Below are 23283 nucleotides of genomic sequence, written 5' to 3'. Positions count from 1 at the left end.
CCCGACGCGGGGCTCGAACTCACGGACCGCGAGATCGTGACCTGGCTGAAGTCGGACGCTTAACCGACTGCGCCACCCAGGCGCCCCCCCCCACCCTTCTATAAAAGCCCCTCTCCTACAGATTTTAAGGCTTAGTTCAAAACCTGTACTTGATGGAGTACAGCGTGGACCCCACCAACGGAACAGAGACGGAGTTCCCGAGACTCTGAGAGCTTACAGAATGTGATCAAGGCGGCATTCAGACGAGCACAAAGTGGATAATGTTCCCCATCGACAGAAGGTTAACTAGCTGAAGGAAGCAAGGAGGTCAGCGGGAAAAGGATGAAGTTCCAGAAGGACTTGGGAGAACAGAAGACCTTTAAAGCGTAATAAAGGAGGAAACACAGTCTTAAGAAGACTTGACTCCAAAATTCTGGAAAAACTGGACAATGCCAAAAATTACCACAAATAAAGTGGAAGCCAAAAGGTAAATGAAGAAATTGTGAAAAGTATGTAAGAGCAAACGGCTGGGGCACCCGGGTGGCTCAGTCGGTTGCGTGACCGACTGTGGCTCAGGTCGTGATCTCCAACGGTTCGTGAGTTCGAGCCCCTCATCGGGCTCCAGCTGTCAGCACAGAGCCTGCTTGGGATCCTCTGTCCGCCCCTCTCTGCTCCTCCCCCGACTCGCACTGTCTCGAAAATAAATATTAAACACACACGCACGCGCACACACACACACACACACACACACACACACAAGTGGCTGAAACGGCTAACAAATAGTGAGTTAACAGGCCAATGATGGGAACACCAGTGGAAAAATGAGCCGACGGTCAGACATGTACTTCACACACACAAAATAAAGGGAGACAATGACAATAATTTTTAAAATGGACAATAAAGGAAGTTTGTCTTTTTCACACGGGAAAATGTAATACTAAACAATCCTTAGAAACCCATTTGGATGAAAACACACACACACAAAATACCCAAATGTAGCCGTATGTAGAAATATTGCTCCTAAAAGAGTAAATTTTTTTTTTCTTCTGGAGAGCAACTTGGAAATACGTATCTAAAGATTCGAATCCCTATGCCCTTTGACCAAGCAAATCTATTGCTGGAAACTTATACCAGGGAAGCTGGGGAGAATGAGCACAAGCGCGATCCAGCTGCCCGGATGTCCCTGCACCCCTTCTGCTGCCCAACAACAGGAGCCAGGAGGGCAAACGGATCTGTGGATAATGAGCCTCAAGAACGCCTCCGAGGCCCAAAGGCTGGGAACCAGAAGCAGGTTGGCAATGGCCTACACAGTGCGATCTCGTCTCGGAAATACAACTGAAGATACACCAGTTACCATTCCATCCGTGCATTCAAGAAGCATTTACTGGGCACCATTATGATATTAACCATAACCAACAGTCACCATTCCTTCCCTCATGGAGCCCAGAGCAGAGGGGACCAACCAGGGTGACACAGATGTTCTGTGGGGGCCAGGAGACAGGGGCGAGTCTGCACAGGTGCAGGGGACAGGAAACTCCAACAGGTGTCTGAAAAAGCGGTAACCACTGTCAGCTCAGGGGTTAGCAACACCGATGACTTTTCTCCTTTCTCACCATGTGTGTTTTCTAATTTTGATACAATGAGCCCGAACTACTATCGGGCTTTTGTAGTTTGCAACAATTAAACCCAGCCCTCCCGCTCTCCTCCCCCATCCTGGCCGTCTGTGGCTCCTCTCCACCCTCAGGGGAGCCTCTTCTCCCCACCCCAGCTCCAAGCCCTGCCAAGCAACCCCCCACATTTCCTGGCCTCCCTCCAGTCTCCGAGGCTCGCAAGGTGCTCCTGCCGACGCCCTCACCCTGGCTGCAGGCCAAGGGTCCTTCTGCAGTGCTGCCCGGGTTGAGAATCCCTGCACCCAGCAGCCTGCCTGCCTGCTGAATGCAACAATCCTTCCTCCCTCTCTCCAAAGACACCTGACCTGCTCTAAGCTGCCTTGTCCCCTTCTGCTTAGATCCCCAGCCCATCGGCACCCCTAAGCCTCACTACCTGCGACCAGGTCCACGCCTCAAGAATCAGATGTGACGGGGTCTCAGCCAAAGGCGATCCTGCCTTTTGGGGAGGTGCGGCTTCCCATAATATGCCTGCGAAAAAGTAGGGAGAGCCAGCCAGCCTCCCCCCGGATACTGATCTGCATTGTGTGCTGGGGCTTACGTGTCTTCTTATCTGGGGGTGGGTACGTTCCCCCTTGCACAGGGTTACTCTAGCCAATAAACACAGAAGCAAACAGGCAACGGGGTTACTCCCCCAGCTGTCAATTGCAGATGTTGCCAGTGACATGGGACAGGGAGAGTTATTATTCATAAGAACTTCTGCACATTCCTGAATGCTTATTAATTAGAATTAAGTTTAGAACGCCTGTAAGATATTGCTTATAAGGTATTTCACCCGTTCTAAATGTGGCACAATGTGTAATAAAGTACTTGGACGAATTGCTCAGGCTTCTGACCAATTATGTAACAGAAGAGTTGAGGATTCTGAGGACGCATTTCCATACCGTGTAGAGTGGCTGAAATGCATGCAAGCATTCCACTAACCTCTAAAGAAAACACCTGATGAAACATTACAGGCAAACCGAACCAGCCCAACATCACAGGGAAAGGGGCACACTGATACTGATGGTGGGGAGCACGGAAGGATGATTATTAGAAGGGAAAGCAGGGGAGATCAGAGAACGAGAAGGCAAGCCACAGGCTGCCACAGACACCTCTGATAAAGGAGCGCTAGCCGAAACGTACAAAGAACTCTTAAAAACCAACAGGAGGAAAACAACCCGCTCCGGCTGGGAAGTGAGAAGATCGGGACAGAAACCTCACCAAGAGAGATGCACGGATGGCAAGCAAGCTGAGCGAGGACGCTCAGCGTCACAGGTCACTACGGAATTGCGGACGAGGACGGCGAGATAGCCCTTCACACCTGTGAGAACGGCCCGCGTCCTGAGCAGTGATGACATGGAGCGCTGGCGTGGACGTCGATAGACAGAAGCGCTCATTCACTGCTGGGGGGGGAGGGGGGGGGCGGGGCGCGAGGGGTGCGGGCGCTCGGGAAGACCGTCTGGTCGCTTCTTCTCACCAAACTAAAAATGTTCCTACCGTGCAATCTAGCAACCACACTCCTCGGTATTTGCACAAATGAATGGAAACTTACATCCATACCAAAACCCGCACGCAAACGTCTGAGAGAGCAGCTTTACTCAAAATGCCAAAGCTCGGGAGCAACCAAGATGTGTCCTTCAGTAGGTGAACGGATACACAAACGGTGTTATGCCAGGCAACGCAATGGTATCCAGCACTAAAAAGAAATGAGCTATCAAGCCATAAAGAGGCGTGGAGGAACCTTAAATGCGTGTTACTAAGTGAAAGCAGCAACTTTGAAAAAGCAACATGCTTTGTGATTCCAACTGTGCGACACGCAGTTCTGGAAAAGGCAACAGTACGGTCACAATAAAAAGGTCAGCGGTTTGCAGCGGTGGGGGAGGAGGGATGAGCAGGGGGAGCACGGAGCATTTTCAGGGCGGTGAAACCCACCGTAACGATGGGACATGTCACCGTACGTACGTGCAAACCCACAGAACGTACACATCGAGGGACACTGTGAACTCTGGGTGACACTGCTGTGTCAACGCAGGCAGGTGCTGCTGTGGTTTGGGTGGTGGCGGTGGAGGGGGCTGGGTGTGTTTGGGGAGGGGGGTTGGGGGAACTTTCTGTCTCTTCTGCTTGATTGTGCTGTGCATCTAAAACTGTCCTAAAAATGAAAATCTATTGGTGATGATGAGTAGAAAGAAGAGGAAAAAGAGGAAGTGGAGAGGGAGGAGGGGGAGAGAGGGAGGAGGGGGAGAGGGGGGGGGAGAGAGGGAGGAGGGGGGAGAGAGGGAGGGGGAGAGAGGGAGGAGGGGGAGAGGGAGGAGGGGGAGAGAGGGAGGAGGGGGAGAGAGGGGGGAGGGGGAGAGAGGGGGGAGGGGGAGAGAGGGAGGGGGAGAGAGGGAGGGGGAGAGAGGGAGGAGGGGGACAGGGAGGAGGGGGAGAGAGGGAGGAGGGGGAGAGAGGGAGGAGGGGGAGAGAGGGAGGAGGGGGAGAGAGGGAGGAGGGGGAGAGAGGGAGGAGGGGGAGAGAGGGAGGAGGGGGAGAGAGGGAGGAGGGGGAGAGAGGGAGGAGGGGAGAGAGGGGGGAGGGGGAGAGAGGGAGGGGGAGAGAGGGGGGAGGGGGAGAGAGGGAGGAGGGGGAGAGAGGGAGGGGGAGAGAGGGAGGAGGGGGAGAGAGGGAGGAGGGGGAGAGAGGGAGGAGGGGGAGAGAGGGAGGAGGGGGAGAGAGGGAGGAGGGGGGAGAGAGGGAGGAGGGGGAGAGAGGGGGGGGGGAGAGGGAGGAGGGGGAGAGAGGGAGGGGGAGAGAGGGAGGGGGAGAGAGGGAGGAGGGGGAGAGAGGGAGGCGGGGGAGAGAGAGGGAGGCGGGGGAGAGAGGGAGGAGGGGGAGAGAGGGAGGCGGGGGGAGAGAGGGAGGAGGGGGAGAGAGGGAGGAGAGGTAGGGAGAGAGACAGCGAGGGAGGGGGGAAGAGGAGAGGGAGGAGGAGAGAGCCACCAACAGCTCTCATCACCGCGAAGAGCGTCCAAGAGGTGCCAGCATCAGCACGAGTCCTGTGCCCGCTCCTGGCCACGAGACGTGCTGTAAACGTATGCCGTGCCAGCCTCACACAAATGCCTTAACTCACCTACTGGGGACGCATGGCGACAATATCACTCCCCACTGACATCTCCCGAGTCCCCGCCCCTTTCTGGTCGTGGACAACTAATGACCGATGTTTAAGAGCTGCCCGCTGGACTCACTGACAGGTGCATCTGAGAAGGACGTGATCGTTCTCAGCATCCGATGGAAGACAAGCGAAAAATCCCACGGAAGAAGTGATCTGTAAACACCTTCACAACCTGCTGTGAGGCGGGTGGTGTGGGCAGCTTGTTAACGCGGGGGGACGCCTCCGGGGCCCGGAGACCCTCGGGGGCTGCCTGGGGACTGCCCCCAGCCCAGGCTGGCTCTCCGAAAAGGAAGCCCGAGTGCCCCCCGGCCTGCAAAGCATCTTGTGAAGAAGAACCTTCATCTTTCTGAACGGTAAGCTTCCCGACCTGCACTCCCCTGAGGCCAGGATGCTTAGCGGGGGTTTTCTGAATCGCTGGACGTTCACGGAAAGGAATCCTTTGAGAGAAAACCAACGAACGTGTCTCCTGCTTCAATGGCCTCACAACCAGAGGAGACTCGGTGGCTGCTTCTGCCCGAGCCTGACGGCATAGATTCCCTCTGGTGCCTGAGAGCACACATTCGCTCGCCGACATCACCGAAGTGCAGAGAGAAACACAAGCTACCACGTGACTAAGCGGCCTGGGGAAACACAACTACTTTGCTAAGCCAACCAACCCGCCACGGCCACCAAAATAGCCAAGGCCAGTGCCAGCCACCTGACATCATCACGACAACTCACAGAGCCGAGGCGGCTCCCGTCCACGCCTTCCGAGGGCGTCCCCACTCGGTTCTCCCACCTCTTTCGTGGGTGGGGTCATCACACGTCTGTGGAAGCTCCCGCCTCAGGTCCCACCTGTGTCTCCAGAGGTGGCGCTCCCCCCGCCATCCAAGCCCTGCATCACCCACTCCTGACCCTTCCTGCCATTTGCAGAGCGTCCACTTGCAGGGCTGTCCGTCACCATGAACTTGTCATTTCCCGCAGCCCCTTCTCCTGCCCCCCACCACGCACCCACTGCCCACGGCACGCTGTTCACGCTGCCCTTTCTGCCCCCCCTCCCTCCTGGGAGAGTGTGCCCCAGCTCTGGGTCATACGCCCCCCACGCTGAGGTCTTCCTGTCCCCGGCACTGGCCCGAGGGAGCCTGCTGTCCGTCCCGCGCCTGCCGCACAGCCCAGCACAAAGCCACGGCCCAGCACTGCAAGGACGGAAGTCACGTGCTTGGACACCAAACGCTCCCACGTGCGTGGGATTTCCCACAAAGACACAGATAGAGAAATTAGGTATGTGGTCTGCAAAACTAAAAAGCATTTATCGTCAACGTTAGAAAGAAACCTCTTTACGATGTATAAAAAGCCAACGATTTTCCCCGCAGAAGGGAAGGAACACTACCAGACCCCTGCAACGTGAATGAATCCTCTGCGGCAGTCAGCGCCTATTTGGCCAACACTGACTCAGACACCCAGCCGCGGTCCTTTCTTGCTCAGTTCTCAGCCAGTCAGAACCTGGTTAACACGGCACAGGGTGTCCGTCCTGAAAAGACGTCCGCCTTCGGAAATCAAGGTGACACGGTGCGGAGGCTGCCCCGTGCTATAAAGGACACGAAGGAAATTAATCCGTGACCAATAAAATGGAATTGTGACAAAGGTCACGAGTGGCCCGGCTCCCCCCGCACTGTCAGAACCCGCTAGGAACGGGGGCAGCGGAAGGCGGTCCTCTGCAGGCCCCAGGACAATGCTGGCCGAGGACGGCTAGGTTCCACTGCAAGTCCGCAGCGTGGCGAACCGTCGAGACACGCGGGCTGTAGGGAACGTCCTGACGCCACCCTCCCGGTCCACGCCGTCCCAGATCCCGAGACCGACCTCTTCCCAGCAGCCCGTCGAACGACCGCTCCAAACGGTAACACCCGATTCTCCAAGACTGAGGACCGAGCCCCAAGTGTCCTCATTTGCAGGACACGAGCTCCGCCCTTTCTCGGAGGCACCCGCGGGGGGAAGAGCGGTAAAGGTGCCGTGAGCCCCGGGAGAAGGTACCCGTTACCCTGGCGCGGCCCAGCCCGTGCTCAGCCGTGCGCCACCCAGTGACACGCACGTCACACGCACGTGACACGCGGACTCCGCAGTCTTCGAGTGCACTTGGGACACTGCCCAGGTGAGCGAAAGCTCCCAGAACTCTCTCCACCTTCCACTCTGAGGGCAACTCGTTGTGCAGGGAAACTCAAGCCTGAATCCTACCTTGGCCCGTCCTCCAGCCCTCCAGCTCCAGAAGTTTATCAGCTAAGGCACCCTCCGCCGGGCGGGTCCTCGCCGAGCCTCCTCGGGTCCTTCCAGAACAAACGTTGACTCCTGGGAAGTCACATAATACCCGAGCCTCGGCGATACCATTTCCAGGCTGTGTGACACTGAGTGAGAGACTTGATTTCTCCCAGCGCTCGCTCGGTCTGGGTAATGGGAAGTAGGCTATTACCCACATAAGGTGGTTGTGACCACTGAGGGTTTTTTCCATTCAGTAACTATTTATTGAGAGCCTACTGTTCTAGAGGCTTGGGATACACCAGTTGCCAAAAAGGTTAAAAAAGAAAAAAAAAAAAAACCCGAACAAACCTTGTGTGTGTGTTCGAGCAGGCTGACACGCGGACGGGTCAGCCCCAGGGCCTGGCACGGGTCACAGCATCGGTTGGCTCTTATTTCATTGTTTTCAACGGGTTTCCTCTTGTGGCAAATCTTGCACCCAAGAAGGTACCAGAGTCATGTCCATTACTTCCCGGAAACCCAAGAACAAACCAGAAAACCCTCGTCCCCCAAAAAGCAAAGTCACTACGATTATCTGCACTGTCCTCTCTTTGGGACATCTGTCATGATCCTGTCCAATCGCCCCCACCTTCTAGAGCAAACACACCCCATCATTGGGACCCACGGTGGCCCAGGCAAGCTTCGGTCCCCGGGAGGCCTCGTGCACCCACAGCGGGAGTGTCCCTGAGCCGCCTGGTCCAAATCTCCAGCATTTCCAATTCCTTAAGCTTCTCCTGACCCGCAGGCCCCCCGTGGGCCCTCTGCCTCCCAGCCAAACACAGCCACCGCTGTGCAACGCCCTTCCGCTCATGAGGCTCAGGCTTCTCAAGTATTCTGACAGATTTCAGTGCAAGCAGATGATTCTGAAGGGAGATCCTCTGCGACAGACCTTGGAAGTGGGAGTCAGCGCCTCTGACCCAAGGTGGTGACGGACTTGACTCTCAAAGCCGGTGTCTGGTGTGGCACCCACTATTTACAGCTCACAGAGAGCCCGCGAGGGGGTCATGACTCTGGACACTCCACTCTCACCCTTCCTTTGGGGGGCCGGGGCAAGGCCTCTTGGCAGGCCAGAGAACTTTTAAAAGTCATTGATAAGGTTCATTAATGTATCAAAATGTCATCTACTCAGTGTGAACCATTAAAAATTATTAGTACAAGTATTAGTAGAAATAGTCATTAAAGTGCAGAAATATCATGAGAAATATCATGGAGAAATATTCATCGCCTTGGAGATTCACTGCCAGCCCTCACTTCCTGCTCCAAATCTCTCAGTCCTTGCATGGCAGGAGATGTGCCTATGATCTGTACCTGGGGTGCTCAGGTCAGGGCCCCGGTAAACCCTGGGCATTCATGTCAGGGCCCCGGTAAACACTGGGGAGCTCAGGTCAGGGCCCTGGTAAATAAGCAAGGTGAGCTTTAGTGGAGCAGGAACTTCACTCAAACATTTGGAGACAATCAGCAATTTAGCCACAGAAAACATACTCAAGTGTAAGATACACTTATGAAACTGGAGATAAAAGTCACATATATTTAAAAAATACAGCGTTTAGAGCTGTGTCCTTCTAATCCCTCGAGGGGACGTATTTCTTCTCGGCAGTGTGGAGAGAGGCACAATTCAAGACTACGAAACTCCCCAGGCTTGTGAACTGCCCCCACCCCACTTCAGGGTCAGTGATGGGACCTGGTGCTAAGTTCTCTAACAAGGGAGCCACCGTCCGTGCCACCTGAAAACTGAAAGCACTTTTCTAACTCCAGCAAGGTCAGAGGCATTGGGGAGGGGGCTATAAAACCACCGCTTCCGGGGTTGCGAAGCTAAATTCGGGTCATTTTGAAATAATCGGTGGAGGAAAGTGATAAAAGGTCAAGTTCCCGAGGAACCTGCACGAAGAACTTTCAAGATGGCTGGCCATGCGAGAAAAGATTGAAGACGGGGGGTAAGGGGAGTGGATGGACTTAGATGGAGTTAGAAATAAACGGAACCACGGTGCACGACGGTGAGGCTGGGCACACACCTGTTAGCCTTAGTCAGGTGCCAGGTGTGCCCAAGCAGTTACCTCCTGGCAGAGGCTGCATTTTGCCTTATGGGCCCCAAAAGAACCACGAAAACAAGGGAAACAGCAGCCACCCCATTTGTGGGCAGCGAGAAGGACTCCCTCTCGAGCACAGGGCACACACAAGCAGTCCCTGTCTGCCCACCAAAGCCAACGACCGGCCAGGCGTCTCTTTCGCCAAAGGGCATGCTCAACAGTAGCCCAACGGAGGACGCCTCTTAAAACTGGGAGGGCTTTCACATTTCAGAATCAACGTTACCTTTTACTGCCGTACCTTCGTACTTTTTAATAGAGACAGGGCTGAATGCAAACACGGTCCGCTTTGCCCAACTGAATATAAATCATCGTCACAGGTTTTTAAGAGCAGACGCTGAAATGCACATCCACTGCCCTGAATTTAGCCAAAGCATAATGATGCTTAGACACGTCGGTGATGGGGGGGGGGGGGGGAGGGCAACAGAAAATATAACCGACTGGCCTCAGATTAAGGTAACCCTATTTGGTAAGGAGTCTTCTATATCCCCTTTTGGGCCCCAAGTACAGCCAAAAGGTACGAGAAATGTGTATGAGGCCACCGTGTCTGGTCTCAAAAGTCCCGAAGGACGACGGTCGCTGCCTCCCGCACAGAGCAGCATGAATTCATACACGAAGCCCAACGTCGTTTCCCGTCCGTCAGCCGGCAGGAGGAGAAGGGGTAGCCCCGAGGCAGGGAGCCGGGCCCCAGGCGCTCCCCCTGCCAGCCTGTGGGGCACAGTGCTCTCCTCTGACCCACCCTCAATCGCCACAGGAGAAACAGGCCTCCTCCTCTCCCAGTATCATTTCTAGGAGCAATCTGCACTTTCCTACAAATGGCCTTTTGTACGGTTATTCTTGCTGAATTGCAAACAATAAGACTTCCATAAATCAAGTCTGCCAAATCTCTTCCGCTGTTGATAATAAAATGAGGGCTTCCATTAGGAAAAGGGGGGAAAAAAATCAGAGAAACCTCCTCAAACACGAGACATAAAAATGCGCTTCCTTTTTGCTGAAATTATCCAGTGCCACAAATGCACGCGCTGGTTACCTTGATGAGAACACATAAAACAACAATATGCTGGTTGTAGTTAAGGCAGGTATTTTTTTTTTTTTGGTTCTGCAAATACGAATGCGAGCAGTCTGATGGAAGGACGTAGCTAATCTAAGTGTGAAAAATATTTTTATTGCTCTGGGAACAGTCACCGTTAACTGAATACAACAACAAAAAAGGGGGGGGGGGAGAAGAGCATACAGACCCAAGGGAATTACCAAATCAATTAACAAGTAATTCAGGAACTAATTTCTATATTGCCTCTTAGCACAAAATTGTATCTTTAATTTCTCCTACAGTAAGCATGTCTATGATGGCCCTAACACACACTGCCGCCGTAAATGAGTTTACAAGGATCTCTTTTTGATTGGCTATACAATATTATTTCTTCACAGTTCAATGCCGCTGTAGCCAAGTGCTCTGAAATATTTAATTATACTGGTAGCTACCAGTTACCAATTTGCAAGACCCACAGTGAGTACAGTACATTTTAAAGAACTAGTAATCAACTAATTAAAACCACAGTGAATTCCAGATACTCCAATTACAAACAACCGCTGCGGAATATACTTAGAGGGTTTCTGGAACGGGGGTGGGGGGTGGGCGGTGGGAAGGAGTTGTCGCGGAAGGTCTGGCTGTACCGTGGAGCGCGGGTGCCCCCAGCCGAAGGCCCCGCCGTGCCGGCGTCATTTAGGAGACGCGGCTGCAGCGGCCTCTGGGTTACCCGGTGCCTGGATGTTTACTGTAACCGAGGGAGTCACACGGCAAGCTCAGCCGGAGATGAGGCCGTTAACTGCGAAGACTGGGGGGGGGGGGGGGGGGGGGGGGGGGGCGGGGGGGCTCTGGAAAGAGGCAGACGTGGGTTTGAATCCCGTCTTTGCCTCCTACAGGCTTTAGGAAATCGTGCGAGCGAAGCCTCACCTTGATCATCTGTAAAACGTAAAGAAAAGCACCCCCGAGTCTCACTGGGTTGCGGTGGGGGCATCGGCGAGCCTGCTGGATAAATAAATGGCACAGGAACCAGGTCCTTGCAAACGTGATCATTTTTAGTTATTCTCTTCCTCGTTTTCACAATAGTGAGATCAAACAGTAGGGAGCTTCAGGACGCAACTTAGGAAAAAAGTGGCCAGTCGCAATATAATCAGGGTATGTGCAAACATTATTTGTTATTTCCACCTATTTTTAAGCCCAAGGGAGAAGAAGATGCCCAGGATGTCTGCGTTAATAGTGGAAAGAGCGCTGGAGTGAGTGTCTGAAGAGACGGGTCCTGGATCCTGTCACATAATGAGGTGGAACCCTGGGCAAGTCACAGAACCTTCCCTGGGATTCAGTTTCCCCACGTGTAAACCGCGGACCTCGTCCGGCTTTGGAAACAGCATGCTTGTTACGCGAGGCCACTCTAAGTCCCATATGAACACCAGCAGAGCACATGATTGTTTGGGTAAAAATGGAATGATCAGGAGGGGAAAAAAACCTCTTACGGTTAATACATAGCATTTGTTTCTATTAATATATTACAAAAATACACAGATACATGAATACGTAAGGAATTACTTAAAAAAAATAGGAGAAATCTCAAATAGAACTTCAATTTTCATGCAAAAAAAAAAAAAAAGATCTGAGATGAAACCCAACACATGTTGGTTGGCAGAAGGAGACCTGCATGAAGTTTCCTGCATTACACCAACCTGGCATCGCACCTGGGCCAGAGTGACGCTCAGAGCTTTACTTGCTCTTAGGATCCGCTGAGAACCTACTGTGTGCTCACCCTCCAAGGCCCACAGCCTCTGGCTCCCTGTAAGTTTGCAAACTGCCTCTCCACTCTCACCTGGTCCCTCACACTCCCAATGCTGATAGCACCTACTTGCCCTGGGGGTTCCTCCCGCCCACTTGGGGCTCCTCCTCACCTCCCCCACCCCACCCACCCCCCCTCCAGGCTCTTCCTCACAGCTATGGGGCTCCCCTTAGCTGTCCTTTTGGGCTGCGAAATAATTTTGCGTGGTGCATATTACTAAAAGGCCAGTAAGTGTTTAAGAGTACTAGCGTATATGTAACTACTGACGTTGAAATTTCCTTGATTGGAAGAGGCATTTCGTGGTATTTAGACTTCTAGCTCATTCCGTGTGAAGGAGGGGAAATTTAGCTTTGCTCTACTTACACACACACACACACACACACACACACACGGCACCCAGGGCATTTTATTCAAGACAACGCACATTGATCAGAAGGAAATTGTCTTCATTTTTTAAAACCTACTTATTGAATGCAACTTCTTTCATTAAAAACGTTTTTATAGACTATCACCGTGGTCTCAAAGTATTTCCCCAAGATATTCATCAATTCGTTGTCAGCAAAGGGAAAAATAATCACTTCCTACAGGGAACCCTGACAGAGCCGACCCTAGCCAAATGGCCAAGGTCAACGCCACCGACAGGAAGCTGCGTGGCTCTCACGTGCCCCCTATTGAGGGCACCCAGGACACGACGCTCCTGCGGTACCCCAGCCCAAGAGGCCCAGCCTCAGTTCAGTCACTCCAGGCAGGGCGTGCTGAAGGGCACTCGACATACACCCGATCGGCATTCCTAAGAAGGCAGCAAGCTCCGGAAGGTACGGAAGACCACGGAACACTCTCGGGGTGGAGGTGGCCAAGGGGGTGAAGCGACCCCACGCACGCGGGGACCCCGGGTTGCAGCCAGGTATGGAGTCAGAACGAGGTCTGCGGAGGAGCTCAGCGCACAGTGCTGCCGTCTGTGCCCGGCGGTGATCGCTGCACTGGGGTTGGGTGCACCTGCCGGCCTGAGGGGGCGCTGGGCGCGGGGCTTGGGGGACGCTGTTGCTGCAGCTTTTGCAAAATTATTTCACAACCAGAAGCTGAAAATATTAAAGGCCTTCTTTGTTTCTCATTGTCTTCCTATTCACCCAACTTGAAACCAAGTATACATTTGGTGATCTGATTATTATAAACACACAGCTTTACGCTCTCCGTGATTATTTCACAAACACTTGTCACACCTCTAAATGGTCTCTGAAAGTTCCAGACGCTGTCTACCTAGCACTATTAGGTGACCATCACTAATTAAGTCCTCGTTGTGGGACATCTGTAGTTCCCAGGGTTTTGATATTATAAATAACTCTGCTATGAACATTTTTGTACATCTAAGATTCTGTCCCTTTCTCTTGGTGAATCATTCATTCCTTTGAGATAAATTTCTAGCAGAGAGATTAATAGGACAAAGTGAATAGGATTTTTTACATCCTTTATGTACTGCTACATCATCCAATGTTCAGTAACACAGCAATGCGTTTCTAAAACATTCTTTTTTTTAATGTCTATTTTTGAGAGAGAGAGAGACAGAGCGTGAGCAGGGTACAGGCAGAGAGAGAAGGAGACACAGAATGTGAAGCAGGCTCCAGGCTCTGAGCTGTCAGCACAGAGCCCGATGCAGGGCTCAAACTTGTGAACCACAAGATCATGACCTGAGCTGAAGTCGGACGCTTAACCGACTGAGACACCCAGGCGCCCCTAAACATTCTTGTTAAACTAACTTTTGCTAAGAGTAGAATTTTATCATGCTTTGTTAGTTATAAAACAAAGCATAAAATTACTTCTCATTGTTTTAAATTTCCAATACTTTGGGTATTAGCAAAGAAAGGCCAAATATCCATCCATGTTATTTGCTTCTTGTGGCTTTTCATTTCTGAATTGTCTCCTGAGGGTTACTTATAGCCACAGTGGTATGTCTGTACAACAGATATGTTTATGTATCTCCATAAAATTTAATGCACATTAAAAATAATATGAATTAGGGGCGCCTGGGTGGCGCAGTCGGTTAAGCGTCCGACTTCAGCCAGGTCACGATCTCGCGGTCCAGGAGTTCGAGCCCCGCATCGGGCTCTGGGCTGATGGCTCAGAGCCTGGAGCCTGTTTCCGATTCTGTGTCTCCCTCTCTCTGCCCCTCCCCCGTTCATGCTCTGTCTCTCTCTGTCCCAAAAATAAATAAACGTTGAAAAAAAAATTAAAAAAAAAAATAATATGAATTATTTCCCTATAGAATAACATTGTGAGGATAAACATATTCTTGTTTCAGCACAAATTACAATCACGAAGGCTGTAGTTGATGTAGAGTGAGGTAAAATCTGGGGTAAAAATCTGGCAATTACAGAACACTCCAGTGTTATGAATTTGCGGGTTTGACATAAAAAAATTCTTACAAACCAAGACACACAATGAAGATACTTAGATGGAATTTCTTCTGTATGAATGATAAAAAGTAGCAGAGAGGTTCTAGAAAAAAAGTTTTTGAAAATCATTTTGGTCACTGACAATGGTTTGCTTCTTTGAAGGTTAAAAAATATACCTCTTGGGGCACCTGGGAGCTCAGCCAGTTAAGTGCCCAAATTCGGCTCAGGTTATGATCTCACAGTTCGTGAGTTCAAGCCCCGTGTCAGGCTCTCTGCTGACAGTTCAGAGCCTGGAGCCTGCTTTGGATTCTGTGTCTCCCCCTCTTTCTGTCCCTCTCCCACTTGTGCTCTCTCTCTCTCAAAAGTAAATAAACAAACATTAAAAGAAAAATTTTTAAAAATGTACCTCTCGTGTCACACCTAAATATAGTATTCTAGGTACATGCAAGAATCAAACATAAAGAACACTGAATTAAAACTTATGCAATTTTTCAAATACAGACCAACGCTGAGTACAACCTCTCCAATGGAACACACTCTTTACAACAAACGTCAAAGTTTACAATAGCGGCCTACTCGTCTACTACTTCTACTCTCCCCCTACTCACCACTGCAGGAGAGGAGCTCCGCCAGCCAGCACCCCTGCGTAAGCGTGTGAGCAGGCAGGGGAGCAGATGCGTGAAGCGCACCAGCAGATTCATCAGACAAGATGGCGGCCAAGATCCCAAGACCTGATGAAGTGTCATTGGAAGGAGGAGGGCGAAGAGCCATTACCTCTCCTTGAGGACAAGGTAGGTTTTTGTGGAACAGAAGGCATTCCACTTGGGCCCCAAAGACAGGAAGATAAAAGGGACCAGTAGCAACCAAAGCCATACGTGTTCAACGAGGGAAGGGAAGGAGTCCCAAGTGACCCCATGTGCCTAGACGGGTGAAAATCTCTCACGAGCCAGCCCTGATCAATCGGTCAACCTCGGGGCCTGAAGGTGACCCTGGGTCATGCTGCCACATGGGTACCAGGGTCGGTCTAGGTGCCAGACAGCACACGCTTTCGAGGATGGCCCCGTGTGAAACATGGAACCCCACAAGGCAAGGCTACCATCTACTTGAATTTTGATCCGGTTTAGAAAAGACGGTCGCTGTGAGGACACTTGCAGTCAGTGGGAATGGGGCAGGGAAGACTTTTCTAGAAAGAAACTCAAGAGAACTCCTGGATTTGAATCCCAGCTCTGACGCCTGTTAGTGCGGAGACCTCGTCTACGGCATGACCTGACCTCCCAAAGCCTTGGACTCCTCGTCTGCTGCCGGCAGGAGTGCCGCCCTAGGTCGGCGGGGAATCAAATGAGCTCATCTCATTACGGCCTCTAGTACAGTAACTGATGCGCAACAGGCACCCGGGGAAGGAGGCCTGCACTGCTGTTCTAAGCCCAGCACAGCAATAACCTGCCTAACTGTGCGGACTTCCTAAGCAGGTGGAAATGGGAACAGGTAAGTACAGCGGGGTGCAGGTCTCACGCAATCGGGGAAGACTAGGTCTGGGGAGGCCCTGAGATGTTCACTGTATCTATTTTGCCTGTCTAGAAACATAACCGTATTATTCGGTACTTTATGAAAGATGTCTACGTACAAATACACTTCCCGTGCCTAAACCCTTCCGTGCTTGTCTTCTACTATTTCGTCAAATACCTACTTGTTTAATTACGGCTGCCAGCTTTGGTACCAAGGCTCTGAAAACCCGGTCATCGCCAAGTCAGCTGGAAAGAGGTCCCCTTGGCGAGATGCGGGAAAGGAGAGGGTGCTTTTGCTACTCAAAACGACCTGGCGAAAATGTCACTGCCTGCTGTCTTTCCTGAGAAGGGGAGCCCTTCTCTAGAACTCGGGGCGAGAGGCTCCGGAGCCAGCACCAAGCAGGAGCCCGCCGTGGGCCCAGAGCACGCGTTGGGGCCACGGTGGCCCCAGGACGCCTGGGGTACCAGCAGGTAAGGCCTGGGCCCCGCCCACATTTTGGGGGCAAAGTGTCCAGTCCAGCAGCCAAACGCCCTACGGGGTTCCGCTCTCGCTGTTTTTTACACAAAATGTGCGATTTTGATAGCCGGTGTGACTCCTCTGGAAGACAGGTGTCCACGTTCTATTCACAAAGGACAAAAGCCGGCTTGGGAGGAGTGCCTGTCTGTGGTCGAGGTTCTCACATGCAGAGACCCCGCATCTTCCGTTCACAGCTGCTCAACGGAACAGAAATGAAGTCAGACTGTGATGCTAGGACTCCTCAGGCGTCGTCGCAAACCCTCTGTTTCCACACGGCGTTGGCAAACGTGCGGACTGTGGTGAAGGGTCTGCAGCCACGCGTCACGCGTCGGGATCTGAACCTTCACGGTGAGGTCCTGGCGTTCCTGCCACCCCTTTCAAGAATGAGATGTAGGTCTCTCTGGGCCTCCCCTCTACCTGGGATACACTAACACACAGCACTGTGGCCTCTATCAAAGGGACAGGTCAGGTGACTTGGGACACAACTGATCGTGTGTGTCTGGAAGGCCAGCAGGGGAGCTGGAAGATAAACCCCAGAACCATAGGCACTCGCGGACTCAAGCAGCGTCTCCTGGCCACCCCCAGCCACAGGCCTGACATCTGCTCATTGTCCCGAAGAGCTACCTTTGCCCGGGAAAGCATCCACCGAAACCACGGACTATTTCAGTGTCTCTTTTGAAAAGCCATCTGAAGGGTCTCCGCTGCCTTAGCGATTATGAGCTGTGCCGCACACAGAGGGAGCTACGTGCTTGGTGACAGCACGCGTTCCTCTACGTCTTATTTCAAGCGACCGCCGTTTACTGAAACTTAAGAGGATTTATGCTGAAACTCTCAAGCCAGGACGTTCTGAATATTGTGTTTGTTGACCAGGACACGGAGCCCCACAAAGTGGGCTCTTTCGATTCTCCAACATACGGACAGGAACATGGTGGCCTTACCTCGAAACATCTGGAAGGCCTAAGGCAGAAGAATATCATAAAGACCGTTGCAGGTGGCCCTGTGGTCACGCCCACCTGAGCTCCTGTCCCAGCTCTGCTATGATCGGCCCCACATTATGGGCTGATTTATGTGCCCCCCAAATCCAGATGTTGAAGCTCTAACTCCCAGTGGGACCATACTTGGGGACAGGGAACCTCAGAGGGGTAATGGAGGTTAACTCAGGTCCCAAGGGTGGGGCCCTACTCCAGTATGACTGGTGGCCTTTGCAGCAGAGGAACAGAGCCCAGGAGTAGCTGCACAGAGGACAAGCCGTGTGCGGACAGAGCAGGAAGGCAGCCATATGCAAGCCGGGAAGAGAGGCCACACCGGAAACCAATCCTGCCATCCCCTTGATTGCGGCCTTCCAGTCTCTAGAAGCCAACGTCTGTTGTTGAATCCCCTCGTCGAGGGGGTCTCTGTCATCCCAGCCCTCACAGCCCTCGCAGGCTAACTCGCTGTGTGATGCTGGGCAAGTTACTTTTTTCTCAGGCCTTCCTTTTCTCATCTGTCGAATGGAGACAGTTTCTGGCTCTCAGAAACAGTCAGCGTTGGCCACTGCCGACACTCTTACAGATTTTAAGTACCCGGCATCATAAACCCTACGGGATAAAGTAGCAAGAGGGAGGAGACCCTCGTATTAGGAAGCACAGTGGCCATGATGGCAGATGGCATGATGGCAGAGGTTGGCCCTCGGGGACACTGCCTGCAGGTGCAGTCCCCTTATGGGGAGCCTGGAGCCCCGAGCTCTATGCTGTCCTAAGTCTCCCACCCCCACCCTACCACTGTGCGGAAACACGGCAGGACGCCCCGCAGCGGACATGGGGAAACCAGCACCCCTCCCAACATCCCATTAAGGCCAGCCAAGGCCTTTGGCCACAGGACATCCCCAGCCCTTCCAGACTCCCCTCCTCACATCCTCTTCCGGCACCCCTCCTTCCCGCCACTCTGCTCATTTTGTCCCCCTCCTGCCTCTGGTGGCTGCCTCCCCATCCCCTACCCTCTACCCTCCCACCCCTCCTCCTCCCCACCTTTCCGGCTCAGTAGAATCCATCACTCCTTAGCTCCTGGGGCTCCCAGCGTCCCTTCCACACACTTATTCACCAGGACTGCGGTCTTCACCGCGCATCTGAGCCCAGCCTGGGTCGTAGACATCTTCCCCAGCATGGAACCCAGTGCACGTCTACACAGGAGAGCATGTGACTGCTACAGGCTGACTGTGCCTGATAAGAACCAGTGCCCAGAACAAATATTACTGATTCATCCCGACAAAACCAAATTCTGGCAATGCCTGCCAACATCCGCTTTGGGGAACGTTCCTCTTCTCGTGTGTGAGCTTATGTTTCTGAGCTCGTTGGGAATTGGGTTTCACCATCACTGTTGAACTTTTAGAGAAAATAAACAACATTTTGCTGAAATGAATCACTTAGTCAGATATTATCCCAGCTCCTGGATTATGGATACACAGAGGACACATTGAGTCTTCCTGGAAAGAACATTATGTCTGCACGGCAGTTTACAATGTACAAAGCACTTAGGCACACATGGCTTTGTATTACCTACCCTCCTGCAGCCCAGCCAGCAAGACCGGGGAGGTAGCGTTTGAAACTGCCTCGCAGATTTATATTTAAATGATGGGTTCGGCATTTCGGTTAATGTAATTTCTTCAAGCATTTTGTACAGACCGTATTATCGTCCCCCTACATTATCACAAAGGGGTCTGGGGGTGGGGGGAAGCGTGTCCCATTTAGTCAAAGACAGACGACTGTAACTTCCTGCCGAGGCATCCAGACATTCTGCACTGTTTTTCCAACGACGGTGTGATATTTGAGGAGTCAAATTAAAAGCATGTGACGCACCCACCTGACCCATTAAATTAATAATCGTAATTGGCTGAGTCTGTCGCGAACCGGGCCAGATGCAATGCTCTCAGGGAGTTGTTCACCCGAGTGAGGTAAATTAGCTTTCAGGGCACTGGGGTCCACGTCAGTAAATTATCTGCTTCTGGGGAACTAACCGGGCCCCTGATGCCCGCGCAGACCTGATTTGCCACATGGGTGAACAACGTATTCTCAGGGCGCCTTTCGCTCACCTTGGCTCCTCTGTGGTCAGGCCTGACCGCGGTAAGCCATCGCGCGGACACCTTGCAGATGCTGTGGAGAGGGCGGCGCAGGCCCCCAGAACCGGCCTCTGTCCTGCGCTCCTGGGAGGAAGAACACGGCGTCCCCTCCTCTCCCTCAATCTCCCCAAAGTCTCAGCCTGGTCTCCAGCGTGTTCCCTCTGCCGACGCACCGGCTGGCAGTCGACCAACCGGCCGTGAGCGGTGTCCAACTCTGAGAGGTGAAAGTGAGCGTCATCGGGGGGCTTTTATTCCGTCAGCCCCACACATTCCACCCCCTCGTGCTGATCCCGGGTACCAGACAGCACGGGTCAGCGGCCTGCGGCAGGCTGGCCGAGGGGATTAACTCCAGAGGCGCCTTTCACTCCATCGACAATTGCTTCTTTCTACTCAGCTGAGAATCAAAACCGCGCACTGCTTCAAACAGTTCCCATGCCCGTCGGCGGAGTGCTACCGGAAAGTTCCACGCCGGTCAGCACTTCCGCTCAAGGCTCGGGAAGGGTTTTCTGGCGGGTCCGGGCGGCCGTTGACAAGTGCCCGCTCTCCCCGGCCGACTGTCCGCTCCGGAGGGGACCGTGACAACCAGGTTCAAGGTCAAAATTAAGACTTAAAAGCAGGTGTTCTGAGGACACTTCATGCCTTTGGTGTATCCGTGGGGCGTCACAAACTGAAGTGTGCTGACCTCGGCCCGCAGCGGTACCCCGCAGGCCCCCGAACCCGGAAAGGGCCTCAGCCGGATTCACAGACCAAGAGCCCACGGCCCGGCGACTCCCATGTGACTGCCACGGCGGCTACCCCACGCACCCTGCCCACAGACACCTCTCTGCTTGCCTTTCTTCAAAAGCCACAGAGACCAGTTCCTCTCAAAATATCAACCAGTTGATGAAACAGATTTAAAAAAAAAAAAAAAGAAAAGAAAAAAAAAAAAAAGCTTCTTCGAGCAGGAAGCAGACGCTGTGTTTTGCCCACGAATCTAAAAGTCCCTGATGAGGCCTGCAGGCACCTGCAGCTTTGAAGAACAAACCAGCGGGCCAGGGACACCCTCGTGATGACGGAGACAGGCCTGCGGGGGCCCGCGGGAGGGGTCTGCACCGACGGAGAGGGGTCTCTGCCGCAGCCTGACTTGGATGGCCCCCTACTTCCAGGACCTCTCGCTCCTGACGGAGAACGGGCATCCCAGGGAATACCTACCCCGCTTCGGGTGGGACACTAACGCCAGAGAAACACTGGTGGCCTGCCTCAAGGGGGGGGGGGGGGAGACCAGACTCCACACAGACGCATAATGAAGCAAAGACAGTTTTTACTCTTTGTGATTCTTCGAGGTCTTGCAGGAGAAAAACATACTCTCAAAGTATTCAGCGAGGGGCTCGTGCGTCCCACCAGATAAAACACGTGTATGTCTTTCAATTGTGTTAAGAGGCACAAGACAAGCGGCCCAAGGTCGGGGATGTTGAAACAAACCACAGTGCCCGTTACTGGGCAGGAGGCGAGGTGAGGCCCGGCTCCGGCCAGGAGTCTGCCGGGAAGGGGAGAGGCCAGGGCCGAGGCTGCGTGTGTGTACCGTAATATAGAGATTAAAAAATGCCAAAGGGAGAGAAAGAAAGGAGAGCACACAGCTGCCGTCCCCCAAACAGACCTCCCATCTGCCACCCACGATTTCCATGTCACCTTCTCCGGGCTCATTTGTACTTCATTAACTGCCATTGACTTAACAAGATTTATGCAAATGACACCATAGGAGCTCCCTAACTCCCACTGCAATCAAGTGATTATGTATGTACAACTCTCCACAGCAATGAAAAATTAATACGTGACAAGCCCACTCGCCGCTGAGCCGGGCCTCTGGCTTTTTTTTTTTTTCTTGCTTTGCTTTTTAATTTTTATTCCAACAGACTTTATCTTATTAGTTAAAAGAGAGAGAGAGAGAGAGAGAGAGAGAGGAATAAAAAAAAGGAAAAACAGAACTCTCTGAACCAATTCTCCTCTAAGGCCCCAGAAAGGACAAAAAAAGGAGAGGTGGGCCCGGGTCCTCGAAAAACGAAATTACTTTGCAGAAAAATCAGTTATGTTCTTGATGAGGAATCTTTAACTGCGGAAAAGGGGAAGTGAAGGGATCCTCGCCTGTCACGATCCAGCTAGCTCCCACGCTGGGGGAAGGAGCCGCTGTTCCCACAATGAACGAGCTGTAAAACGTGAGCAGAACATGGTGAAAATAATCCACAGGAACACGAGTCGGGCTGCAGCGCGGGCTGAAGACCGCCTTGGCTTGGGTCTTCCCGGATCCCCAGTAGGAGGGGCAGGAAGGAGCCTGCCTCGATCAAACACACCGGCCGGAGCGACACCCACCAGCCTCACCGGCCCCGGGGTGGGGGGGGATCGGATCACGGAGGCTCCGGGGCCATCTCTCTGCCGCTGGGCACAGGGCCCACGAGCTCCCCCGGGCAGAGCGAGTCTTGAACACGGCTGTGCGTGAGGACCAAGTGCCCGGAGAAGGGCAGGACTTGCACAGGCCACCACCGGGGTTGGGGGGGGGGGGGGGGAGTGAGTCCTCCCAAGCCCAAGCCCGGAGCGCGAGCGTGGCCGCGTCGTCCCCGGAGGGACGTGGTGTGGCCTCTGGAAGTGTCGGACGTTTCTTCTTTGTAGGCAGGTTTTTGATTTTTTGTTTTAAGGTCTGTTTATTCTTTTGACACAGAGAGGAGGTGGCGGGGGGGGGGGAGAGAGAGGGAGAGTCTCAAGCAGGCTCTGTGCTCTCGGCGCAGAGCCCCATGTCGGGCTTGATCTCACAAACCGTGAGACTGGGACGCGAGCCACATCAGGAGTCGGACGCTTAACTGGCTGAGCCGCCCGGGCGCCCCTGGGCAGAAGGCATTTTTGTCTGAGGTCAGGGCTCGTGTGTTTCATTTAAAACACATCACTTTGCTTTCTAAGCTTTCTGAAGGTTTTTCACCCACAGGCCGCGCAAAGAGTAGAGGCGCTGGGCTCCAAACCCTGGCCCCCTCGCTTCCCTAAGCCGCCCGGTCTGGGTTTAGACACAAAGTGAGGGCGACACGGCCACCTCAACGCGGCAATGTGGAGGGTTCAAGGGGACACGAAGGGAAAACCGCGTAAACCGTAAGTGTCTTTTATACTGTTTCCTCGACAACGGGTCTGGCGAGCTCCTAGAACATGCCGGCCACTGGCTCCTTCCTCCGCAGCCCTGACTCCTCATTTCCTCTGGCTGGAGTCACGACGCTGGGAGGGTTAGGAATTCAGACCATCTCTAATGATCTCGGCTCCTTTATAAACACGGCACACACGGGCGTGGGAGACAAATCTATATGACCGTCTCTGGACCCACATCAATCCCGGTGACCCACAGAAAGGCTCCAACGAAAGAACCCCGAGCAGGACTGATTTGAAAATCCAATGTTGCTGGAATTAAAAAAAATTCTCTCTGGAATGTCTGCATCCCGGCGTTACGGGGGACGCCGGTATCATCCAGAGCCCATTTAACAGATGAGGAATCTGAGGCCTGGAACATTCTGCCGCAGCGGGGGGCTCTGACAGGTGTGCACCTCCGGGGAGGGGTCCACCCGTGGCTGCACGTGGGGGCAGCTACGGGGGACAGAGAACTAACTGCACGTGCTCCCTACCTACGATTCCTCGGGAAATCAGACCATGATTTAGATTTTGACGTGATTATTTTGAACATTCACAATTGAAAGGCTTCCAAGGACTGGATAATACTCATTTTACGCTTGATGGTCAACTCCAATCGGCACACGTATTGAAAACCCGGCCCGTAAAGCACCCCCCACCCCCCGCCCGCTGCAGACGAG

General features: G+C 53.0%; 1 protein-coding gene and 1 long non-coding RNA gene across 18 annotated transcripts in view; both read right to left on the bottom strand.

Moving 5' to 3' along the window:
- Positions 1 to 23283, bottom strand: part of AGAP1 (ArfGAP with GTPase domain, ankyrin repeat and PH domain 1) — a 554841-nt gene that overhangs the window by 250909 nt on the left and 280649 nt on the right. The window lies entirely within an intron of this gene.
- Positions 1345 to 3869, bottom strand: LOC109502956. Its single transcript, XR_002161891.2, has 2 exons — positions 2023 to 3869; positions 1345 to 1526 (listed from the first exon to the last, which is right to left on the bottom strand). It is a non-coding gene; the product is annotated as an uncharacterized LOC109502956 (long non-coding RNA).

The sequence above is a fragment of the Felis catus genome, chromosome C1 (assembly GCF_018350175.1).
Source record: "Felis catus isolate Fca126 chromosome C1, F.catus_Fca126_mat1.0, whole genome shotgun sequence".
Lineage (NCBI taxonomy): Eukaryota > Metazoa > Chordata > Mammalia > Carnivora > Felidae > Felis > Felis catus.
Note: the sequence above shows the minus strand (reverse complement) of the source record. Positions and strands in the feature narration are given on the sequence as shown.